The sequence below is a fragment of the Zingiber officinale genome, chromosome 8B (genome assembly GCF_018446385.1).
Source record: "Zingiber officinale cultivar Zhangliang chromosome 8B, Zo_v1.1, whole genome shotgun sequence".
NCBI classification, from domain to species: Eukaryota; Viridiplantae; Streptophyta; class Magnoliopsida; order Zingiberales; family Zingiberaceae; genus Zingiber; species Zingiber officinale.
This window is the reverse complement of record NC_056001.1, coordinates 75,204,088-75,208,766: the sequence shown is the minus strand read 5'-3', so window position 1 is coordinate 75,208,766 and position 4,679 is coordinate 75,204,088. Positions and strand designations below refer to the sequence as shown.

The following is a 4,679-nucleotide window of genomic DNA, read 5'->3' as shown; positions in this document are numbered from 1 at the left end:
ATTTCCTTCCTCGTTTTATGGATTAGATATCTTTGTTCTAGGATGGAGGGAGTATTTGTAAGTTGAATTGATGTAAAACTCTTGTGGAATTGTCAATTTCCTATTTCTATAATTTTGTCCTATTTGTACCTATTCAATCTTGTGTGGATTGTTGTGATTTGGACCTAATTCTCATTCTTGATTGAATGTTTGAATACCTTGTGGATCTTGTAGAGATAATCTCTCATTCGATTTTCTAAGGGACGTTCGTGACAGACAAGCCCGTGTAAGGATGTTTGAGGGTGAAATAGTGTTATTCAAGGGGGTAGGATAGATTGTATGCATTCATATCTTATATCTTGATGAGGTTGAGGAGTGATGAATTCTTATGTTGATTATCCGAGGGATGCACGTGACAGGCAAGCCCGTATAAGGACAACATAGATTCATTTCTAATTGATCACATTTAGGTATAGATTTCAGTTCTAAGTCGGTTGTCTATTGCAATAGAGAACCGACAACCTTCTACAAATGATGGACAATTGAGGAATAAGATTTGGTAGATCATTTACATTTATTAACCTTACAAAGAAACCAAAACTCCTAGAACATCCATTTATCATAGCGCTTATTCTTGTTTCTATTTCTTTTATTTCTATGTTTGCTTTTCATTAGTTGCACTTAGTTTCTGAAAACCAATTGATTAGTTGTTTAGCTAATTCGCGTTGAGAAATCTTTAGAGGTTATTCTAGTCCCTGTGGATACGATATCTTTTATTATTACTTACGACATTTTCGTTCACTTGTGAAACGTCAACAAGTTTTTTGGCACCGTTGCCGGGGTCTGCGCTATAACATTAGAGATTATCAATTGGGTTAGACTAAACATAACTTTTGTTTTCATTTCATTTGCATAGTTGAATCTAATCTTTAAAATTCTTTTTTCATACGTTTTTCTTTTCTTGTATAACATTCTTGTCAATTCTTTTTGTTGCAATTCTAATTCTACATTTTTAATTTCTAACATTCGAGTCTAATATCTGTTTTTCTTTTGATTAGTTTCTTTCCTCTTTATTTTTTTTTTGAGCATATATATCTTGCAATCTTGTTCTTGTGTATGAGAAGATCTAACTTTGCAAGAGAACTTCTTCCTCTAGACCCCGAAATAGATAGAACATTTCATAGAAGAAGAACTTCACAAAGACAACAAATAGAACAAGTACATTCTAGCATGGCAAATAGACCACTAAAGGATTATGCAGCAACCTATTCTAGAGGGTTTCGGTCTAGCATTTCAAGACCTTCAGTTGAAGCAAACAATTTTGAGATCAAACCTGCTATTATTTCTATGGTGCAGTAAAATCAGTTTGGTGGAGGACCGTATGAGGACCCAAATCAACATTTGGAGGTCTTCTATGAGATATGCGGCACAATGAAAATGAATGGTGTTCCTTCTAAAGCAGTGCGCTTATTATTATTTGGGTTTTCTTTGAGAGACAGAGCTAAGCAATGGTTAAACTCTTTAGTTCCAAATAGCATCACCACATGGGAACAATGTGAGCAACAATTTCTTGATAAATTCTATCCACCAAGTAAAACGGCTCATATGAGGAATCTCATTGCCAGTTTCAAACAAGATGACTCAGAATCTTTATTTGAAGCTTGGGATAGATATAACAATATGCTCAGACAATGCCCACACCATGGCTTGGAGAAGTGGTTAGTGTTGCACATATTCTATAATGACATCAATTATCATACCAAGGTGTCCCTTGATTCAACTGCTGGAGGGGCACTCATGAACAAAAATTTAGATGAAGCTGAGGATATAATTGAAAGTGTAGCACAAAATCATAACCAATGGGCAAATGAGAGAAGTGGTGGCTATTCTTGTGTAAATCCAACAAAAGCATCAGGAAAGTATGATGTTGATGCAGTTACTTTAATGGCTGCAAAACTAGATGCTCTTACAAAGAAATTAGAAAGCATGGGAGCTAATTCAAATATGGTTAATGTCATTGTAACTACTTGTGAAATATGTAGAAGTACTGATCATTCTAGTGACTCATGTCCTTTGGGAGCTATTTCTGCACAAATTAATCAATTAGAGCAATGTGATGCATTCATGGGTTTCAACAAGAGGCAGAACAATCCATACTCAAATACATACAACTCTGGATGGAAAAGTCATCCTAATTTTTCTTATAGAAATAATCAATCAAGAGCAAGGACCACCTATGGGGGTAAGACCTAATTTTCAATCTGGGCAGCCAAATTTTCAGGAACAACAATCTTTTCAAAGTTTTCTAATGTCTAAAATTGAAAAGATGTTTAAAGAAATTATCTCCAATCAGAATGAAATGAAACAAGATATTTTGAAGCTTACTCAGAGAATGGATAATTTTGAAAAACATCAAAAGATTCAGGATAGTCAGATTGCCCAGTTAGCTTCTTAATCTTCAGGAGCACCAGGACAACTTCCTGGAAAACCTGATGTTAATCCTATGGAGCACTACAATAGAATTGAACTTAGGAGCAAACGGAACTTGGGAGATCCCCAAGTGACTGCTCAAAAAGGGATGAATTCTGAAGAAGAGCTTTCTCCTTCAACACATGAACCCATTCAAGTTCAAGAAGAGAAGGAGAGTACCGCTAAAGTTGAAAAGACTCTTCCACTTTACCCACAAGGTCAAGTAGTCCCTTTTCCTCAAAGACTTGTCATGCTGGAGAAGGATGAAGAGTTTGGCAAATTCTTGGAGAAAGTCAAAGAAATGTGTGTTGAAGTACCTCTTATTGATGCAATATTACAAATGCCCAAGTTTGCCAAATTCTTGAAGGACATCATGTCTAGCAAAAGAAGAAAAGGAGACATAGAGACCATAGCACTTATAGAGGAATGCAGTGCTCTTTTCGAGAAGAGCATTCCCCTAAAGTTGAAGGATCCAGGAAGCTTTTATATTCCTTACAACATAGGAGCTGAATTCATTGAGAAAGCTTTTTGTGATTTGGGGGCAAGTGTTAGCCTCAATCCTGATTCCATTTGTAATAAATTAGGTCTCAAAAACTTTAACTTACTACTATGGCACTGCAACTAGCTGATCATTCCTGCAGGTACCCTATGGGTATTGTTGAAGACGTGACAATAGAGATAAGTGGGAGCATAATTCCCACAGATTTTATTGTGTTAGACATGGAGGAGGATCCAAAAATTCCTATCATATTAGGAAGACCATTCCTTGCTACAGCTGGAACTATTATAGATGTTAAAAATCATAAACTTTCTTTGGTAATTGGTAAGGAACGGTTGGAATATGATCTATCAAATGCCTCTAACCATGTCTCTTCTCTTTTAAATGCTTGTAGTAGGGCAAGCATTTACAAACTTGAGGAATGGAATTTCCATCCTCAAGGGAGGCCACCAAATGAAGAGAACAATGTGGTGGAAGATGTTGGGAGAAGGCCTCCCAACAAAAATGAAAAATATGTCTGCCCTCCTAGGATAAGAAAAAGAGAAGAATGATTAGATTGGTCGAGCTAAAGACCTTAAACAAGCGCTTCTTGGGAGGCAACCCAAGGGTTCTTTTAATTAGTGCATTTTATGTTTCTATTTTTCATTAGTAGTGCTTTTACTTTGCTTTCGCTTTGATTTCAGGTTGAAATTTCACTTCCATGAGCTGGCCATGACTTCTTCATGGGCATGGAAGTGTTGGAGAAGCAAGGAAGGAGAAAAATCATCATTTGGAGTAAAACAAAGTTTGGCCATGTGCCATACACGGCCAGACGTATGCTGCATATAAGGGGGGTGCTAGGGTCGTGTCTTCAAGACACGGCCATGTAGGATCTCCAGAGAAGAAAACATGCTCGGTCGTGTCCCAGACACGGCCGTGTGAAGATTCCAGTGGAGGAAACAAGTCCGGCCGTATCCCACACACGGCCGTGTGAAGATCTAGCGGAGGAATGCCCATTGGCCGTGTCATCCAACACGCCCGTGCAAAGCCTCCCGAGGAGGAGAAGGAAGAGATCATGTCTCACACACGGCCGTGCGAGCTGAACCGACAAGGAGATGGTTGTGGTCGTGCCAATTGGCACGGATGTGTGAGCCAACTCGAGAGGGGAAGAGAGAGGTCGTGTAGATCTACATGACCCATGTGGAGTGGAGCTGTTCAAGCCGTGCCTCCTATACATGGCCGGATCCAAGTCGTGTCCGCCACACACCCCCTTCACCTCTACACCTTTTTCTCTCCCAAACTCCTCTCTTCTTCAACCTTTCTCCTAAACCCTCTCAGATATAGATCTCAAACTCTTTCTTTTCCATAAACTTCATCAAGATCTAGACTTTTCTCTTCTCCTATATCAGAGATCTACAACTCCTTTGCCAAAGATCTTGTTCTTCAAGACCTAATCCTTCAAGATCTAACTTCTCCAACCAAGAACAGTACCTCCCCCACTTAATCTTGACAATATGCCCAATATTTTGAAGAGACTTCGCAAGGGGAGTAGAGGATCAAGCGGAGGAAAGGAACCGATAAAGGAAAAAGGAAAACAACCAGCAAAAGTTAAAGGGAAGTAGACCGCACGCGACGAAGGTAATGACAATGAATTCAATATCATTTTTAGAAATGAAGATAAAAAATCTAGATATGAAATTCTTGTCAATAGAAAGATTGTGTGCACACGATATATGGACCCAACTATTTTAGA

General features: G+C 38.4%; 1 pseudogene; it reads right to left on the bottom strand.

Moving 5' to 3' along the window:
- Positions 1–1,576: 1,576 nt before the first annotated feature.
- LOC122018320 lies at positions 1,577–1,688 on the bottom strand (annotated as a pseudogene).
- Between the last annotated feature and the right edge of the window lie 2,991 nt (positions 1,689–4,679).